This window comes from Python bivittatus, unplaced genomic scaffold (genome assembly GCF_059951505.1).
Source record: "Python bivittatus isolate LINGU-HERP-01145 unplaced genomic scaffold, Pbiv_v1 ctg000530_np1212, whole genome shotgun sequence".
Lineage (NCBI taxonomy): Eukaryota > Metazoa > Chordata > Lepidosauria > Squamata > Pythonidae > Python > Python bivittatus.
The window spans coordinates 1746770-1767905 of NW_028277085.1; the positions used below are offsets into that span (position 1 = coordinate 1746770).

Sequence of the window (21136 nt, forward strand, 5' to 3'; positions counted from 1 at the left end):
ATAAGGAAACATCTTCTTAGCTAAAGAGGCAAATAGGTTTACCCAGAATATGATAGGTTCTTCTGAACTTTCCACATGACTTTAGATCAGTGGATTGCTCTTGCTGGCTGGGGCATTCTGGAAGCTGAAGTCCACACATCTTAAAGTTGCCAAGGTTGAGAAACACTGGCTTAGATGGAAGATGAAGGATCACGTCTTAGCTGAATGGGGCTAAAGATCTATCTACTCCAGGATTTTGCTGTTGGATACCCCACTGTTTCTGAAAAAGCAGGGCCAGCAAAAAGAGGCATTGCCTCCAAGCAGTAGATTGTAAGGAGTGGGGCAGGAGAAGCAATGGGGTGTTGGAGAATAGAGGCAACAGTCTCATGTGATCTGCCCCACAGCCCTTTTAGCTGGGGCCTGTCTTGGAGCCCAGCAGGATCCTCTGTCCTTGCCATGTGATCCGTTCTCATAAGAAATTCCAGTTTTTAAGCAGGCTGTTAAACTCATACCCCACCGGAGAAAACTATCTGCGGTATCTGGTTGCTGGCTAAGGGTCAACATCTACCTGATGGCTGATAATCAGTCAAACTCATACTGTTCCAGTGTTTTCTTACTGTCAAAATAAGTGTATTGCTTCACAATGAGGACAAGCTAAAAAGGTTGATTCACAGACAGAAGAAAGGCAAAGGAAGATCTATTCAGCTCAATACAGGTTGTTGAGGGTGATGAGAGGATGGCATGGAAGATACTGTAGATGGCAACAAATGGGAATGTAAAAGAATTGTGATTTTTTTAAGCTGCTCTAACAGGCGACTGATGCCTAGCAGCCACATCTTCTAATGGCAGATCCCCCCAATATTTGGTCCCTGTGTTGCAAAGGGTTACAGCCACAAACATGAATGGGCATTGGGGCAGAAGACCAGTTCTGATGGCCATATCAATTTATTGAATCAATAAAGTCCACCTCAGTTGCCAGTCTGATCTAAAGGGGCAACCAGCCCACACAACCTTTGCCTCAAACAGCAAAAGCTTTAGGTTAATCTTGTGTATCTGAGTGAACTATACTCATGAGAGTTAACTGCCATTCACTTCTGCAGAAGTCCAGCCCTGCTTCTGAAGTTCTGAAAACGATCATTATTAACCTAATTCTGGAGTTGCTTGGAATGATTTCCCAGTTCTTCACCGAAAGGGCTTTCAGCTGCTCCATCCAGATGTTCTGTTCCCGTTGCATGTTAGTCTAGGCAAGGAAGTTTCAGATCCTGATCTAAAGTTTTGCTCCAGGAATCTCTAGAGGGGGTACCTGGGTGGGTCCTGGTCTGCTAAAGCTATGTGCACAGACTGCATTCTGGTGAGCGTTTACAGGAAGGTGTTCTGTTTTAACAGGGCCATAATGTGTTTATAGTGAAATTCCAGCCATAAACTTTGTGACAGTAACCATACAAGCTATGATTCATTAATGGCGTTACAGGACTCATTGTTGACACTGAGATAACCTATGTGGACAAGGTTATTGAACCAGGTTGTATGAAGTTCCTGGAAGAGATGCCTCTCCTGCATCGTTGGTCTTGACTGCAGGCACCTCTGGGGAAAAGATGCTGCCCAGGACCAGGTACTGGGCAAAGTACAAACAGTAGGTTCCTGCTTATGAGCTTTTCTAAGAAACAAGAGGGCCTGATTCACCTGATGTGTTCTTATTGGGAAAGGAACGCCCCTGTTCTGACGTTTCTGTGTAAACGTATTTACACAAAGTTGCAGATTATGGATTTAAAATTGTGGAGGATCTTCTTGGAAGCCATTGGCCAGCCATTGCAGCGGAAACAGAAAGTTGGAGGAAGACACATTTTCCACCTTATCTGCGCTCTCTGCATTTACAGGCCTGCTAAGCATCTGGACAGCAGGTTTTCCTTTTGGCACTGAATTTTTGTGGCTTTAGACTTTTATTGTTTGCTTTTTAAACGTATTTACACAAAGTAGGCTCAGCAGAAATAGAGCAAAGGATCTAGGCCCTGACTCAAGTTCATAGCTTGGAGATGGGAGGGGCATGAAATCCTTAAAGGTAGAAGAGCTGAGAAAGAACGAGAGGGTGACATGATGTTTTGCCCTGCAGATGGGAAGGACTGAGAAACGGTGGGGGGCATATCGCAGGCGTTATGAGATCTCCATGTTGGCTGGCCTAGGAACCTGGTCCCTTACAGAGCTGACTGAACGCCCCTCTGTCTGCTCGCTGTACTTTTGAAGAGAGGTGATGATGATGGTGATTATAAGGATGAATCCAGGTCTAAGGGAGTTTCTGTGTGGGTGAGCAGCTGTCCCCGCTGACTCCACCCAGCCCCACTCCAAGACACGATGCACAGTTCAGAGGGCACCATCCAAATCTAGCCACCCACTGCCAGGTTGAGCAGATGACTGAAAGGGTAACCCAAGATGGGCACCCCACCAAGAGTTGCATGATTTTGTTTTGATGGTTTATACTGCATGCTCGTGGCAGTATGAACCATCAAAACAAAATCAGTAAAGCAAGGGGCAGAGAAATGCGAATCCAGAAAGAGCCCCTTTCCTTCTTGAGTTCTACCAAGAAACAATCTGTAAAAACCCTGAGACTCTTGAGGACACGTGTCCGGTGCTGTCATTTTGAAGGCAGTTTTGGTTTGCCACTTATCAAACCTGCCATGATTCTTGTACTCCTGAGTGGCTTTCTAAACATAGCTTCCCATTGTTCATTGTCAGGCTCTAAAAGGCAAACACGGCTATTAATCTTAGTGTGTCTTGGAATTTACAGAGAGAAGGTGTGCCTGGTTCTAGGAGATCCGTGTCTGCAACACATTTCCTGGATTCTTAGCGTGGATTCACTCTCCCCCCACCCACCCCCAAAGTGAACACAGGTCTGGAATGACGTGCAACATACGGTGGCTTCACGATGGCATGACTAGTAGGGTACTCCATAAGAAAGATCTCTTGATGCTACTCATTGCAACTTGATTCCAGAAGGAAGCATGAGGTGGAAACTCAGAAGCTGTGGCTGGAATGTGCCTGCAGCCAGCATGAGTTAAAATCAGAAAGAAAATGAAGAGGGTAGTCCATGTGAGATATTCATTAAGATGCTGGATTCAGGCAGAGGAGAATCAGGTTCAAGTCCTTAGTGGGTCTCCCATGCAGCTCATTGGGTAACATAAGCTTGGCATTTTGAGGGCAATCCATAAATACGTCATGATGAATTACCTTCCTGTGCTCTGCCTTGAGTACTCATTGCAAGGGCAGCAATGGATAAACAAGTGATCATTCTGGAGAACAACAGGCACATTGCACCACAGTCAAGGGCCGTTGGTGGTATAAAGGCCTCCCAACATGCCAAGGGTAGGGTCAGCTATGGGATAATTGGTGTACTGGGAGATTTCCTCCCATTGCGTTGGAACAGCAGAAGTTACAAAATCCTGTGCTGCCTCCCCACCCAATGCTTCCATTCCAACTTACTTTCTCCAAAAGTTACAGGCTGGTTTGGCAAATTAATCAGCACATACCCCATTTCTACTTCATAGCTGCTTACAGTACGAGGCTAGAAATACTGCTGGTTTGCATGGCTATGAATGGCTTTAAACTTTGCTCCACTTAGTTTGATATTGTCTATGCTAACCACCAGCTAACCTACCTTCCTCCCTCCCAATCAGATAGGTCATCAATCTGAACCAAGTTGTCAGGTGGTTGAGCATCCATGGAATTATTCTCCTTCCTTCCTTCCTCCCTCCCTCCCTTCCTTCTCCCTCCCAGGACACTTGCATGCTAAGCTGGTCCTGAACTATTGACTTGGAGATGTGCTCAGAGTGCTCTGCAGCCAGGCAGGATGGCATTATTTGGGCGAGCTGCTGTTTGCAAATCTACCTGAAATGTATTTTATGGAATTGCACCATCTGGTGGTCTGAGCGCCAATTTAGCATTGCAGCCAGAGGTAGGCAAATAGGTGAGATGATACCGGGGCAGAGCAATATTTTTCTTGGGGAAGGAGATTTTTCTTTTCTCTTTGTTCTTGTAATGATCAGAGAAGGTAACTTTCCACCGCAGATACTCTATGGAGAATATATCTGAATATAGAAGTATAAACAATGGCTGCTAAGTGTTTTGGTATAGCTATTTTATGAGAGGGGGATAATGCCTTGATTCACAGTAAGGCGCCATGTGTTCAGTGTCTCCCTGAGAGGAATTAAGGCTACCCTGGTCATTGTTAAAGCAAGATGAGCCTTCAAAATGAGCTGTTGTCACTGTTCCAGCCAGGTACAGGGAGCATCCTAACTTTTGTTCCTTCTCCAGCTGTGATTGATAATGGCAATTCCAGCAGCAATGATGCTTTCATTTGTTGCAGGAATGTGCAGAGGGAGCTAAAATTCCTCTCCTGCAACAGCGATCACAGCTTTCTTCTCAACTAACAAAACAGGAGATTCTGTGATCAGCTTCCTTTCAGGCTGGCCCAGATGGATGTGTTCAGAACTGGCTCTCTCCTTGCTGTCCAGCTGGCAAGATCGCAGTAAACCTTTAGAAAACTCAAGTTCTTTTTTAGCTCTTGGCTTGAGATAAGGCATGTCGTTGAAAGCTTGCGTGTGGTTGGCCATCCCCATCGGTCATGCATCGCAATCTTCAGGATTCTCCCTTGAGCAAGTTCATGCTGCCCAGCTTGACAGATGCAGCAGCTAAACAAACCCGTGCTTATGATTTGTTTAGTGGGATAGCCAGCTCAAAACTCCTGCTTTCTGTTCTCCATAACGGCCAGAATTAAAAGCTATGCCATGCAGAAAAGAGCAAAATCTCTGTCCATGAGCTCCTCCAAGTTTTGTTGACTTGCCCTGGAACGCCAAATCCATGACTTTCATTTAAGCAGCTTTCTGGTGTGAAACCACCTTAAGGCGATGCCCATACAGGTAGATAACTGCATGTGAATTGAGCATCTTCACATAGTCGCCTACCCTAGAAGTAGAATCTCATACCTGGTTGCCATTACAATCAGAATTAATTGCACACTCACTTGTGCTTCAAAAGCCTCCTAAAGCAAGTACACTTTCACTGCACAGAGTATAAGAATTCTTCTCTGAGGCGTTCACACATTTGGTAATCATTTAATCCAGGAGGCATCTGGGTAGGGTTGAAGTGAGAGGTCCTTAGGGACTGATCTAGACAAATTCTGGAACTGTCAGCAGGATGGCTTTGTTTTTCGTTCAAGATCTTGGTTTCCTTTTCTTTTTTTCCCACAGAGCAGAATTTGCTTGCAGTTGGCTAGAAGACTGTTTCCCCACTTTAATCCTCAGTGAAACCCTGAAATGTAACTTCTAATGTCAAAATTTCTGAAATGCAGCAGGAGGAACCCAGTGACACATTCTCACTCTGCAGCCCTGATTGTCTAAGAAAAGGACGTTGCTGAAGAAATGATAAAACATCGGGGGGTTGGTTCCAAGAAAAAGAGATTAAAATGAAACGAAAAGATGAGGTGAATCATCAACATGACAGGAAGCACTGTGGAGTTTAACAGTCAGCCTTAGCACTTTTTTGGGTAAGAAAAAGGTTGTTATTTTTAGCCGCCCCCACTGGAGATATCAGGAAAGTTGGCTTGTGGAAGACTAGATGAAAATGATTTTTTTTTTCTCCAGTTAAAAGATGCAGGTTTGCTGCGTAACTCACTGGAGACAGTTTCTATATGCCCATTTTCATAAATCCATGGAAACAATAGTTTAGAGTTGCCATCTTGCATTTCAAAGTTAAAGAAAATGTCTAAGAATCCAGGAAAAGCCCTTGGCCAGGGAGGAAAGTTAAAATAGGATTTGATTGACTAAAAAAATCCATACAGCAGGGTAGCCCAGGGTTTTGACCTGGCCCCAATGCACGTCAACGTTTTTAGAAAAAACATGGATGAGAGGAGAGAATAAAAGAGATGCTTAGCAACTATGCCGACAACACAAAGGGGAGGGGGATGGCTAACACTTCAGAAGAGAGACTCAAGGTTCAAAGGGGTCTTGCCAACTTGAACAGAGCTCCCTGTCAACAAAACACAGTTCCGCAGAAAAGTAAGGTTCATTAAGTAGGAAAAACCAGATGCAAAGCTACAAGATAGGTGGGACGTGGCTCAGCAGTGGTACGTGTGAGAAGGATCTGGGCATCTGGGTAGACCCCAGACTAAGTCAGAGCCGGCAACAGCTCAAGGTGCCAAGGCAATCTTGGGCTGCATCAACAGAGGCGTAATGTTCTTCTCTACACAGAACTGGTCCGATTGCACCTGGAGTACTCGGTCCAGTGTTGGTCACTCCATACAGGAAGGATGCTGAGGAGCTGAAGAGTGCGGAGAAGAGCAACAGAGATGGTGAGGGGCTTGGTGACTACATCCTATGAAGAACGATTAAAGGATCTGGGTACGTTTAGCCCAAAGAAGAGAAGGCGAAGAGACACGATAGCAGTTTTCCAATCCTTGAAAGGCTGTCCTTGGGAAGGTGGTGTGGACGTATTCTCCAGGGTGCCCAAGGGTAGGACAAGAGCCAGCAGTGGAAGCTTTAGAGAGAGATCCAAACTTGAAATAAGGAGAAATGTCCTGACTGCAAGACCTATTAAACTGAAACAGCCTGCTGCTTGGAGTTGTGGGGGCTCCATCATGGGAGGTTTCCAAGCAAAAGTTGGGCAGCCGTTTGTCTGGGATGGTCTGAGGATTCCTGCTGGGCAAGTTGGTCTAGACCAGCGTGTCTCAATCTTAGCAACTTTAAGACGAGTGGACTTCAACTCCCAGAATTCCCCAGCCAGCCATGCTGGCTGGGGAATTCTGGGAGTTGAAGTCCACTCGTCTTAAAGTTGCCAAGGTTGGGAAACGCTGGTCTGGATGATCCCTTCCAAGGCTAAGATTCTATGGTTTGATGAATGCAGCTGCCTGTTTTGAGAGCAGTACCACTGTCTGAGCGCCCTCAAGATGCCATCTTGCTGGAGATTGCAGCTCCATGCGGTTAGTTCTGCTTGCCGTGTGGTGCAATAGCCTTGCCTTTAGCAAGGAGATACAGTTAAACCTTGCTAAACCCTAGCAGTTTTCCAATCCTTGAAAGGCTGTCCTTGGGAAGGTGATGTGGACTTATTCTCCAGGGTGCCTGAAGGTAGGACAGGAACCAGCAATGGAAGCTTTAAAGAGAGAAAGATCCAAACTCAAAATGGCTGACTGGCTGGGGAATTCTGGGAGTTGAAGTCCACACCTCTTAAAGTTGCTGAGGTTGAGAAACCCTGGTCTAGATTCTGTAGTAGTTCATCCTCATCATTTACAAGAGCTTCCTTCACCTCTGCAGTAAAAGCAACTTACTTCTTTCAACCGCATCCTGAAATCTTTCACTGCTGAGCTCACAAGGACCACTTTCTTTTCCTAGAGTGATGTTCAGGATGAATCTTTCACATTCACGATTTTTTTCCATGACTTGGGGAAATTAAACTAGCTAGCTCCATTGCTACCTTCCTGAAACTTGGGATCCTAAGTAAGTGTGTATATCAAGTCATAAATAAATGATAAGTACATTTGCAACATTTAATAAACCTAATAACACAGAAACTCTCCCCCTGTGACAGGTAATACAAAGTCCCCAAGTGAGTTGGCGTATTATGTAAACACAGCAAGCATACTCTTGAGTACAAGCTCTTACGAGGTCTGTACCATACACAGAAGACGACAATTTATTGTAATCGGTGTGGTCCTGCCAAGATCTGTCATGCATCCTGAAGCCATATAAACTGATGCAGACCAGTTCACATGGAAACTGATCAGCATGCTTTTTCACATCTCAATTTTAAAGATCTCCACCGGTCCTTAATAACAAAATATTCCTGGTACGTGCTTATGAGTCCAGAAATATTGTCCAACTCTGCTCCAGAAGCATTGCATGGAATACTTGGGTCTGGGAGAGGCATCAAAAGAGTCAAATGCTTGGTGTTGAGTTACGGCTGCTGGTTTCTGCATTTGCCCATACTTGGCAATGACATAACACAGGAACTAGCATTCCCTCTTGAGATGTCATTAACGGAATAACTTGCAATGCCTGTATTTTAGCAGAGTGCTGATAACAGTTCCATCTGGCATTTAATTTAAATATATATATATATTGGAAAGCTTTAGCTGTTGCAGAAGGGAGATGCCTCAGAATGGATAAGACTTTTAATTTTAGGAAATGGTTAAACGGAATGCATATTGACATGATTAAAAGATTCAAGCTAACCCAGTTTAGAGGCATCAAGGTTGCTATACAGAACTTATTTCTTTAGCATTAGGTGGCTTCTTTTCTTGTTATTGAATGTATTTTGAGATCTGCAACCATAGCCTATAAATATTTACTTAAGTCTTGAAACTTATTCCCAGGTAAAGGTGTAGAGGGCATTAATACAGTGGAAGTAGCAAACCCATCATAATAACGTTTACATCACAATACATTCATTAATCTAAGATGTTACCAGAATCTCTTGTTACCATTTCACTGGTGATTCCGTTGAGCATCCTAGAAAAATCATGTTTTAGAGACACCCCCTCCCCTTTTTATTTAGGAAAGAGAAAATATTACCAAGATAATGCCCATTCTCTTTATTGACTTGCATGTTTTCATTCTCATCTCTTCAGTAGACCAGGGCAAGTCTCTTCTCAGCCTGCCCTTTTTTGCACCAAAAAGGATACTGATTTTTTGGGGGGGTATAATTTTTTTCCTCCATCAAAACTTCAGGATGGTAAGAGTTGAGCCTGTGAATAGCCATTGGCTGTTTCCTGGAGAATTTGTTTCACTGTCTTTTCTAATGGAAAATGGAAATTTTAATTTCCAAATGTTGGGCTTGAGCTTGGATCAGTCCCTTTGGGGAGCTGAGAGAAAAAAATGGGGGTTTGATCATTTTCTGGGCCTTTTTTTCAGAGGAAGAGCAACCTGACGCCTTGGTAAGTAAGGGACTTCTCTCCTTGCTCATCTGATCAGGGCCGGAAACAGCTGACTTTGCAACTCCATCTATCCCCTGATATTTATTATAGGACCTTCAAGAAAATGCCATGTCCTCTAGCCAGCATCTCTTTAGAGTCAAATCACCTCTTTTTCTGAACTGGGCCTGCAGATCCTACCTCACTGAAGGCATCCCCTGTCAGGCTTGGAGCCACTGAATGTCCCCACTGAACAATAAGCCAGCCAAATGTTGAGGATCAGCTGAGTCACGGACACATGATTACAGTTGACCGGCCCCAGCTTGTCCAGTGCAGCTTCTCAACTCTGCACTGAATAGTGACCGCCTTCCCCAGTTCTGCTACTTATTTCCAGTTTGGGACTATTCAGTCATCCAGCAACAGTTGGGCAAGCTGAGTGGCCCGTTGCTGGAGCTGTTCATGGTGCTGGAACCCAGAAGAAGGCTGCTATCAGCTTTTCTGCAAAATTTAAGAGTAAAGTTTAGAGTAAAATTAGAAGTCAGTTGGCAAACTATCTGTCATATTGCCTCTAAAAAAAAAAAAAGGAGTAGGAGGTAGAGCATTCAAAAATCTTCTATGATATAAGCTTTGGTGGACTCCACTCGGGTTCATCTGGACTTTGAAGAGGCAGGATAGAAGAGGATTGACACTTTTGAGCTTTGGTATCGGAGAAGACTCCTGAGAATATCGTAGACAGCCAAGAAAACAAACTGATGGATCATTGAACAGATCAACCCAGAGTTGTCACGCGAGGCACAAATGTCCAGGCTCAAATTATCTACTTCGGATGCATTATGTGAAGACCAGTTCTCTGGAGAAGGCTCTGATGCTGGGAAAGGTGGAAGGAAAGAGAAGAGGATGACCACCAGCAAGGGGGATGGACTCAGTTATAGTGGTGGTGGTGGTTGGACAGATCCTAGGTGGTCACTAGGTCACTAGGTGGTTATCTAGGTGGTCACTAAGAGTTGTTGCTGACTTGATGGTACATAATCACCAGGTTCATCAGAGGCCATGTGCTCAGGTAGATGTGTTGCTGCTCTAAGGTAGACGATTTTGCTCCCAGAGGGACGTTTCCCCCCCCACTTCTCACATCAAACTATCTGCCAGAAATACCTATTTCACCAAATACATACCTAACCACAGCTACTAAATATCTAAGGTTACCAATAAGCATCACTGAAGCAATGAGCATGAGCATGAAACTGAGCAAACTCAGGGAGGCAGTGAAGGACAGGAAGGCCTGGCGCAATATGGTTCATGGGGTCACGAAGAGTCGGACACGACTTAATGACTAAACAACAACAAACAGGCCCTCTGGAATAACCCCGTCACTGGCGATTAAAGAGCTTGGTGTAATTTGGGGAAACATTTGACCGGCTTTTTCTCTTTGAGAAGTCCTCAAGGAACAAGAAGCGGGATGCAGCTTTCCTTTAAAAGTGCGGATAACACTGAAAACGAGCTGACTTTAAATTGCCTTAAAACACTGTGAGAATAACTAAACAGTTGCAGCCAGAAAACGCTGGCTTTCAGAATATTGGGGACACAATACCATCACGGTGGATGCAAGGCGTTTTGAAACTGTTGACTGCTGTGACTCTCACCTTGACTCCTGGGAGCAAGCCTGGGGGACCGTATTTCCACTTGCAGAAAAAAGATACCCGGGCAAGAGAAATGGGAGCCTGTTCTGGCCCTATTTGTTATTCAAGAGCCGTGTGGGGTCTACGGTTTAATACCCTATGAAAAGGGCAAAAATATTAGCAATACTTGTCACATGGCCGCACCCGTTCTTAAAATATTTTTTCATTTGTTTGCTTCTGCACACAAATCTGCTTATGGTTAGAGAGAGATTAGATTATCCCAAAGAAAGTCATATCTGGTCTACTAATTTTGGGGGGAGTTGTCCCCCATCCTCTCTAACTGGCGCCTTCCGGCTATTCCTTCCTTAGCACAGAGGAGGCACCTTTCCAGCGTCTTCTCCAGGGCATACAGAATCAAAGAGGGCTGCTAGCTGCCACCCCCACCCCAAACTGGGGGCTTGAGACGAAGGATTTTCAGCCTGCCAACCGCACGCTTCTATTTTTTTAATAGTAATTTTATTAAAAGTTACAGCTAAAAAAGATAAAAACTAATACCAACTGAAAAAATAAGAGTATAAAAACAAAAAAGAGAAAGCGCGGAAAAGAAAAAAAATAGAAAAGAAAGGAAAAAATAAGAATATGGTAAATAAGAAAAAGAAAAGAAATATAGAAAGAAATGACTTCCCCCTTCAACACAAGTTATCAACAGTTTTAGTAACTTATCACCTTCTCTTAGAATACAACCAATGATCTCTTCTTCCCACATCCCACCTCTTATCTCTAAACAAACTCTTAAAGCCCAACAGCCAACTTCTAAAGCAGGGTTTCTCAACCTTGGCCACTTTAAGACGGGTGGACTTCAACTCCCAGAATTTTATGCTGGCTGGGGAATTCTGGGAGTTGAAGTCCACCCGTCTTAAAGTGGCCAAGGTTGAGAAACCCTGAGCGTAGAGGCTCAGATAACCCCAAGGGCGTCCTTGCCATTGACTAGTTCCATGGTGGGGGGGGGGGGGTCTGGGCCACCTGCAAGTAAAGACAAACAGCCAAACTCTTGGGGCAGCCACGTCCTTGGGGAGGTTTCTGACGCAGGTGGGAGTTTGCTCAAGAGGACAGAGCGGCTGGGCTCTCTCTCGACTTCCCTCCTTGGCTGCACGATCCTCGTGCCTGGCTGGCTTGCAATGACCCCCTTGAACCCAGGAGATCTGGATTCAAATTCCTGCTCCACCATGACATTCAGGGGAGGTGTGTTGGCCCTGATCCTCAGGTTCAACGGGGGCTCATGCCAGCAGGACATATACGCCACCCCTCTCACTGTAAAAGTGACCCTCGGTGATCTTCACCACTGTAGCGACGGGCCATTTGGGTGGCACGAAGGCTGGCCTCCTAACTGAGAGAACAAGGGTTGGATTCTTAGAAGAAGGTATTGTCGTTTGGGGTTTTAGGTGGGAATGCAACTTACGGCCCCTGGGTGTCCAGCTGTCTGCATCCTGGCCAATCTCAGAGGACTGTGAGATCATAAAGATGCGTGTAAATTATGGGTAGAGCCCTGGTGCACTTCCTGGATGAAAAGGTGGGAACGAAGGCAAAGAATAACGCCTTGCAGGCCTTCCAAGCCCCCAGATGTAGCCCTGAGTAATCTGGGTTGCGGACACGGCTGCACATGCAGGGGTGCTCCCCCCACTGCCCAGCAACTTTGAAAGACGGGCAACCTTTGCCCCCTTCTCATGCCCTGAATGAATGGCTTTTTCTGAAGAGCGAGGACTGGGCCCAAGGTCACCCCGTACACAAGGAGCCACCCCAGAATCAATCTGGGTTTAAAATGCAAACGCTCACCCCAGTTGCCCCCAAAGAAGCTCCTCCTCGAGGCCTTGATTTCGGTCTCCGTCAGCCCAGGCCAGCCTACGCAACTGGGCCCAGAGGAGTTACGGCAGTGCAGTGGCCAGAAGAAGATGCCCCTGGCTGAACCAGGGTCGCCTCCACCAGCTTTGCTCCCACCTGGCTTGCAGCTGGGCCGGTCCTGATTTTGTCTCCAGCCCAACCTCCCTCCCTGTTGCAAGGGAGGGAGGCATTTTGTAAGAAGAGGAGGAAGCGGGGAGGGCCCTTCCCCTCTGGAGCTGTGGGGCTCTTCATTCCCACCAGCCTTGGGTTGAGCTGATGGGGAGGATGGGAGTTGCAGTCCAAGTTGCCCCACAGGCCGGACAAGGGCCAGGTGGAAGAAAGGGATGTCCGGCTGGGTGGGGATGATGGAAGTTCGACTCCTGCGAACTGGAAAGGCGGGGGGGGGCGGTTTCTAGCTCCACGTTTTAGAAAGGCCCGGGCGAGAGGAAAGGAGGTTGGGCCGGGCGGGGATGATGGGAGCGGTACTTCAGCACCGCCGGCAGGAAGGCACCTGAGACGGGGGGAGGAGCGGGGGCGCGGCAGGAGGCAGGGCCCCGCTGGCAGGGGAGGATGGGCACTGCCGTGGTCCGGCCCCTCCGGAGGGCGGCGGGGCGGACGGCGGGGCCCCCCCGGCCGGCTTCCAGAAGGACGAGGCGCCTCGCCGCCCCGCCCAGACGCCCCTCCTACCTCTGGCCCGGCGGCGGGGCGGCCCCTCGCGCTCGCTCTCCGCCGCCGCCGCCGCCGCCGCGGGCTCGGGGCGCCGGGCGCGAGAGGCCGGGAGCCGCCGCCGCCGCCGCCGCCGCCGCCCTTCCTCCTGCTGCCGCTGCCGCTGCCGCTGCGGCGGCGTGAAGGCGGGTGCTCCGGGGGCGGCTTTCCTCGCCCGCCCGCCCCGTCCCTGCTCCGAGAGGCGGCGGCCGCCCTTGCGGTTCCTGCCCAGCCGGGCTCAAGGGCGGCGGGAGGGGGCTCCGCAGCCCCGCCGCTCGCCCGCCCGCCTGCCTCCGGCCCGGAGCAGCGCGCCTGCATTGCAGAACCGCCCTCGCCCGTCCGCCCGCCCGCGGGCCGGGATGCCGGAGCGGCGCTGCCCCGGAGCAGGTAAGGCGCGCCGGCTGGCTCTGCCCGCCTCCAGCCGGGCAGTCGCGCAAGGGGACGGGGCAGCCGCGCGCCCCATCGTCCCCTGCCGGGGCGGGGGGGGGCGGGGAAGCCGGGCGGGCGGGCTGGGGCGAGGCCGCTCTCGGGCGGGGGGCGGCGGGCGGGGGCGTCTGGCCCGCGGCCCCGGGCCTGCGCGCTGCGTCTGCGGTCGGCCGGGGGCGGCTCCCGGCCCCGCGCACCCCCGGCCCGCTTCGCTGCCCCCGCCGCGGCAGCCTCTCCGGCCGGCCTGGGGAGCCCGGCGAGCTGCGCCCGAGCGTGATGCGGCAGGACGGGGCCCGGACGGCCGCTCGCCTGGGGGACGCGGGGGAGGCCGTCGCCCCCCGCCCCGGCTTGGCAGCGGCAGAATGTCACACCTGGCTGTCCCCGTCTCCATGGCGACCAGGTTGGGGCCAGGCCCCCGGGGACGCAGCTGCGCCGGGCGGCCGGGCGCTCGCGCCTGCTTTCGGGGGTCCCCTGGAGGGTCGCCCTGTGGCAGCCCGTAGCGGGCCCCCCTCTCAAGGGCCCCTGGCTCTGACCTGGGCCGATGACGTCATAATATAACAAGGTCTTGCGCCGTCATCACCCCCCCCCCGGCAGTGCAGAGATGGAGAAGGGAAGGAGTCACATGCAGACGCCGCCGCCCGGCTCCGAGCACTGCTGCGCCTCGACGCCTTCGGGAGGGGGCTCCGTCCTGGATCGCGGAGCGGGCGCGGTGGGCAGCCCGGCCGGCTGCTTTGCCCGGAGCCCTGGAAGAAATGCTGGAGTTTAAGCCGTTAGGAAGGCGGCATTTCTCTCCCGCCGCCAGCCGGGCCCACGGTAATCTCTCCGCAGTTCCCGACTTTAAATTTTAATTCTTGGCTAGAGCCGTCCCCACCTCCGAGGCTCGCCGCTCGCGTCTGCCTGCGTGCCTGGCAGCCCTTGGGAAGGTGGATGGGAAGAAAGGCGGTTCGCCTTCTGAAAACTCCTGCGGGTGACTCGACCCCGGCATCTGGCGACCCAAGAGAAGGGATGAGTTTGGGGCCGGTTGCGCGCCGGCTTTGGGTCCTGGGTGTCAAGCAGTTTCTCAGCCTTATTCTCCCAGCCTGCAAAAGACGGGTCTTGGGAAGGTGATCGAGAGAATAAATCATAACCCTGGGGGGGGGGGGGGGGAATAGCAGCTAGCGATGGGAGGGGTGCGGGGGGGGCAATTTTCATATTCACTCGCAATGCAAAGGTGCCAAGTGACCTCCAAAGGTATGTTTTACTGTGCAAAGAAAGCTTGGACCCGAGAGGCGAGTCTTTTATCCTGTAGGGGGGAGGTTGACAACATCTGAGCTTAACTGAGATGTGGTGGACCCTTTAATGCCTTGAGTTCGTTAGGTAAGCTAGGTAATGACCTTAAGGCTGTAATTGGATACCAACACCGTACCTTGAGCTAATCCCCTGAAACTCTCTATTATCCAGCTGGTGTGTCTAAGACACAGTCATTCCCCACCAATTGCCAGTTTCTGAGAGTGGACAAGGTGTTGGAGTTGTCTGTAGCTCAGATGTGTGGGAAAGAGAGGCTCCATTTGGGCAGGGTTCCTCCACCTTGGGGACTTGAAGATGGGTGGACTACAACTCCCAGAATTCCCCAGCCAGCATGGCTGGCTGGGGAATTCTGGGAGTTGAAGTCCACCCATCTTCAAGTCCCCAAGGTGGAGGAACCCTGCATTAGGGGACAATGAAGCTGCTGCACAGCCCATCAGCACCTTTGTTTCAAACCTTTAACCGATTTTGCAACCTAAGTTCATTTTAAAGTCACAATGCATACATCATTTGGAGAAAAAAAAAAAGTACAGAAATACAGGCTGTTCCACACAAAGATAGAGAAATCCGGGACAGAGAAATCTTTGGGCTCCGTTAGGCCCGACCCCAAAGAGGAAGGTGTGGGGTCTTTGTTTTCCCACCGAGTGCTAAGAAATCCATTTTGAAGCAGACGAATCAGTGTTGTTGTTTTTTAATGTGACTTCTTGACGAAAAGGGGGTGAGCCCAATCTTGGGTTTTGAGATGGCTTGATTTATGTCTGCCATATTGATTAAGGGCTTCTCCAAAAGCCATCGTTGCAGCGTTCGCTAATGGGGTGTACAGCCATGTGAAAAGCTGCCTCCATTTTCTTTCGTCCCCTAGTTGATCTCCATTCCCATAATAGTCAGCATTTGGAGGCTGCGATCATCAGAAAGAGAAAAGGTGATTAATTCCAGAAACATTTGCTGGCGCGTTTCTGTCTTCCGTGATAAGATATCACATGACAGTCTATAAAACAAAGTTGTGTGTCTTTTCAAATAAGGCTTACCTGAGAATAACCTTTGCATGCTCTAGCATCCCTCGGTCTCTGTCACTGCCCTTACATAATCACTCTGCTGGTAAATTTCAGATTATTCAAGGGTGTAAGGCATCCCATAGTCATACTGATGAATTAACCCGGCCAGCTCAGGCATGCTTAGCTGGGAATTAAATCTCCTCGAACCATGGGAGCCAAATACATGTATATTGCTTACCAATGTCTGTTCAATCAATTCTTTCAGGAATATATTAGATAGCATGGCCGTACCTAAAGAAATAGGGAAGGTTGATTCTCCTGTTACAATGAATACCCCATAAAAAGAGCTTCCTTGTGATATGTTGAATAAGAGCTAATGAAATTTCAGAGAATGCAGTTGGAAAGTGTTTTAAATTCTCTTTAGCATAGGAGGATTCCCTAATGGAATTGGCCTGAAATGATTGCAGGAAACTCTGGTTTAAATTGACTGAATCTAAAGCAGTGTTTGTCAACCTTGGCCATTTTAAGATGTGTGGACTTCAACTCCCAGAATTCCCCAGCCAGCAAGCTGGCTGGGGAATTCTGGGAGTTGAAGTCCACACATCTTAAAATGGCCAAGGTTGACAAACACTGGTCTTAAGGAAGGATCACAGCTATAGATGTTTGAAGTTGGCCATTGAATGCGTCTCATGTCAAGGGTTTCAACAGCACAATCATTGACATCTTAGCTCAAGAGTGTGCCAGAGGGATTTAATTTGCTTATTTGTAGGGAACAGGTATATGGGAGGGCATTTGAAATCTCACTGATTTCAAGGCAAACATGTTAGGCTGTTTATGCCAAAATGATTACTGTATAGAAATGTTTTGTTTACCACGTGAGTTTATTGAGGAATTTAACTTTTCAGTGCTTGGGCCAAAGAATCCGAAATGACTTGGGAGGGTGGGATAATTTACTTTTTTAACTATGAATCTTTTGTTCATCCATATTTATGGCTGCTTTATATCATGTATATATGAAAATAAGAGGACAAGATATTAATATTGCATAACTGAAACCATCTCTGTGTAAAATGTAATGACTTGGGGTGGTTGCAGTAGTTCAAAATTCTGGCAAAAAAGCAATGGAAATTGTCTCTATAATTCTTCTCTATATTCTTTGCAAAGCTTTTCTCTCGGTTGGTTTATTTTGGAACATTCAACATTTTAGCCAGTTAATGTGTGTTTGCTTTGGCAACACCTGTATTAAACTGCTAATGCAAATAAGCTTCTGATAATGAGTGTTTTTGAGACTGGGAAGGCCAAAAATAAATAATAATTGAATTAAAGCTTCAGTAGCACCCAACAGAAATCGGATGAGACAGGGATGCTGGCTGAAAAGTTGTAAATTGTTTTTTTTAGAAAAGTTGGACATGGTTTGTTGGAAATTATCTGTTGGAATTATTCAACAGAGTGGCTTGTTTAATTTCCTCGGACAGATGCTCTATAGCAATAAAAGGAAGTTGTCACCTGTGCATTTAAACTAGTGTTTTTCAAACTTGGCAACTTTGAGATGGGTGGACTTCAGCTCCCAGAACTCCCCAGCCAGCATGCTGGCTGGGGAATTCTGGGAGTTGAAGTCCACACATCTTTGAAACACTGGTTTAAACCATATAACTTTCCAGATTCCTTCCACTTAGGTATTAGGTATTGCCAGACAGATACTAGGTAATGCTGTTGTGTCATGTTAAGTGTACAGGTGTGTCTATTCCCTACCCAGCTTCATCTGAGTCGCTGAGTTACGATGCAGGAAATCTGAGTTCACAGTCCATTCCTGCCATGGATGGGTACAGATGTGAACTTCCAGACTTGGGAGGGCCTTCTGGGCAGTAGGATGGGCCTCATAAACCATTTCAGTAGACTAGTTTGTGGCTGGGTGGCATCAGGGCTTTAAAGCATCTACTGGCTGACCTAAAGTTTGCTAAGCTAGCAATTTGCTTTCTGGAAATTCCCGACTCAGCACCTCTCAGAATCCAACATGCCAGAATTAAAAATGGCTCGGTGATATATGGTAAAGTGCATTGCAGGTGTACCTGATGCTGAAAAACATTAAAATGGGTTTTGATTTGCATGTGGCTTCCATTTTGCTTAAGTCTCCATTTTCATAAGCATTTTGCTCTACAGTGGCTTCCTAAGTAAAATGGATTTATTTTAAAACCCGTTGGTCTTAAAAGCCGTTGCTCTAGCAGAATAGCTTATCTGTGTATTTCCTTTGTAACAGTGTGATTTGTGTTGTGATGTTCAAGTAGTAAAACATGGAAAGAGTCAATAAAACAGATTAGGCCGGGTTTTCCATTCTGTGAAAAAATGACAAGAAAGCAGACTCTTTTCTTTTAGACTTTATCTAGCTGAGTATTTCAGGGCAGGGTAGACAAAGTTCTGTTGTTCTTGGTATCAGAATTTCCAATTACATTTGGATTCTCTGAGTCTCCTCTGAGCAGGGAAGATCATCAGATAATCCTTCTCCCTGAAACGTGGCTTGTACATTTTGTCCTTCGTTTTCTTGGTTACATATCTTCTGGTTCATTAAAAAAAAGGCATTTTAGCATAAGGTTCTAAGGCAGCGTTTCTCAATCTTGGCGACTTTAAGAGGTGTGGACTTCAACTCCCAGAATTCCCCAGCCAGCATTAGTTAAAGTTGCTACAGTTGAGAAACACTGTTTTAAGGAGTTAGTGCATGCTGTAAAGATAATACAAATGACGCCAACGCCCACATTGTATAAAGCACAATTCAGTTATGTTGTCTGACATTGGTAATTATTAGCCTGTTTGTCTTATTCCTTGTTTAGACCTTCTAAGCCAGTGTTGTCCAAACTTGGCCACTTTAAGATGAGTGGACTTCAACTCCCAGAATTCCCCAGCCAGCATGGCTGGCTGGGGAATTCTGGGAGTTGAAGTCCACTCATCTTAAAGTGGCCAAGTTTGGACAACACTGTTCTAAGCTAAAACTGCACATCATGAATGGAGTGAGTGCTGCTCTCTTGTTCCCTGTTGTTCCCAACTCTTAAGATCCAAAGAAGGTTTGGGAACCCTTCCAGGGAAAAGTGATTTAGGGGGAGAAAGTTTGGATCGCTCAGGTGCAGCATTACACAGAATGTTCTTGGATATCTTGAAGGTCACCAAGAGTTTTCTGAGAGAGAAATGATAGAAATTGGAAACGTCTCTCCAGTTGAACCTGTACAGTATGCTTTCCAACTGTTCAAAATATTAAGAGACTTGAGAGGAAATGTCCTCAACTACTCACTTCTAAGGGTCTACTAGTGGTAATAATAACACCAGTATGGTATCTCTGGTGTCAAAGACGATGTGCCTCCTGTTACCCGTTGGGTGGAGGTATGGGCAGGAGAATGTCCTTGTAGGCTCTTTGTAAGTGTCTAGTTGGTACTGTTGGACTAGAATGCTGGATTGGACAAGGTTTTGGATTCATCCAATGCAGCTTGTGATGTTAGGTTCCTGTGTTTGCATTGTTCCGTTCTTTCTCTAAAGCAGAGAATGACGGCTTGCGACTTAATAACTTTATTTTAACCGGGGAAATGATTTGAGCCCTGAATATTCCTCAATTTCCAGAATTCTGTTTATCGACTCTCGTGACCTCCACGTGAGATTGGAACTATTATCAGTCCTGGATATTGTATTGTAAGAGTAAACGTATTGAGCATAAAAAGGTGTTTACTGAGTAGAAAGTACTTGACAAGACCTGAAGTGGATCAAATATACACAATTTTAGTCATGGAAAATGTTGGCTCTGAGCTATTGATTTATTTAGTGCCTGGTGACTAACTGCGAAATCTCTTGGCATTATTTGGGGACTGCTAAATTTATTACAAATTTGCCTCTCTGGTTGCCAGAGACCTGGACCCTTTGCATATAAAGAATTGCCCATGTGCCCTAGAACTCCGTTGACATCATACGCAAGCTATTAGAAGGGATTGGCCATAGTGACAACAACAGTTGGCACCTTTGTGGGTAGGCTTTGGTGATTGTGATCATGACAACCTGAGTCAGAAGCTCAGGAGGGAATAATATCTAATACAAAAGTCTTCTACATGGTGCATTATTGGCAGAATTTCTCTTGACCTGCGTCGCCAATAAGTGTGTTTATCTCCTCTCCTCTCCTCTCCTGTGTTTTTTTAATAGCTCCGTTTGGGAAGTGGTGGTTCATGAAGAATCTACGTTATCTTCCATAGCAACTGCTTAATTGTTCCTGTAGAAATCCATCTCCCATGTTCAGAATCACTGCACACGGTGTGTAGAGCAGCATCAAGGTGCAGAGTCTGGATATACCCAAGAAACGATTGATGAGAGTTATGCGGGTGCCACAGGCATTCTGCGGTTCTGAGCCTTGATCGCTTGAGAAGCCGAGGATAATGAAAGCAGGAATTAATTATCTTGTTAACAGCATTGTGCACCCGTGTATTCCACTGAGTTCCTGGGAATTGACAAATGTGGTCTTTTCCTCATATCCCTCCTCCTCTCTCCACTTCCTCTCTGGTGTCTGTACCCGTATAATTCCTAGGAGCTGCACTGGGCATTTGAACTCTGTAATTTTCCAGCGCTGGACAGATTCTAGGGGATGGTGCTTTAGGGTTTCCGTGCATGCATTGATTTCCTTTTGACTAAGTGCATGGTGTCCATCTCTGGGGTGGTTGGGGTTTTCCCCCCATAAGCGTGTGCTTTGCGATTGATCGTCCCCAGCTACTTTTCCCCCCTCTTGTTCAGAAGCAAATTATTGATGGGATATGCCAGAAACCGCTTTGCTCTAGCAGAGGAAGCCATGGCCCCCATCGTTCCCTCTTTAGGGTTCAGTTTGCTTTCGGACTGTGCTTTAATTTTAGAATTGGCACGCAGCTCTTGGCTCTCCTGTATCATTTCAGTTCAATGCAACTATTCGGTTTCTATGGTCTCCCGCTAAGGAAGACCCTTCTCTGAAATCCTGCAGCCAAAGTGGGGAGTTCTAGTGAAGTTTAACTGGAGATAAAGCTGTTTTCCAGGGGTCTTTTTCATTGCGCTAATGGACGGAAAGGATGTATAAAGCCCAGAGAGAGATGCCCTGAGTGGAGCAGGGCGCATTGTCGAGTCTCCTTTGATCTCCCTGTGGCTTCAGATGACCCCTTTTTTCTGGATGCTTGAGGTCCTGGAATTAGGATAGTTTTTTTTTTTAATTTCCTTTGTTTGCACGTTAGCTGTAAAAAGCTTCACAAGAGGTCAGTTTCCAAGAGCGGTTTTGCTTTTATTGGCCGGAATGAGATCCTTCCTTTGTCAAGAAGGGAAAATTCAGGATGGGGTAGATTTGTTCCTTTGTTGGTGATTGGTTCCCCCCAACA

The 21136-nt window shown here is 47.3% G+C and overlaps 1 protein-coding gene across 1 annotated transcript in view; it reads left to right on the forward strand.

Annotated features, from left to right (window-relative positions):
• The first annotated feature begins 13070 nt into the window (after positions 1-13070).
• Positions 13071-21136, forward strand: part of OTUD7A (OTU deubiquitinase 7A) — a 56590-nt gene continuing 48524 nt past the window's right edge. Inside the window, exon 1 of the mRNA XM_088148324.1 lies at positions 13071-13458. The gene's annotated coding sequence lies outside the window, so the exon portion shown is untranslated. The remainder of the gene's footprint in view (positions 13459-21136) is intronic.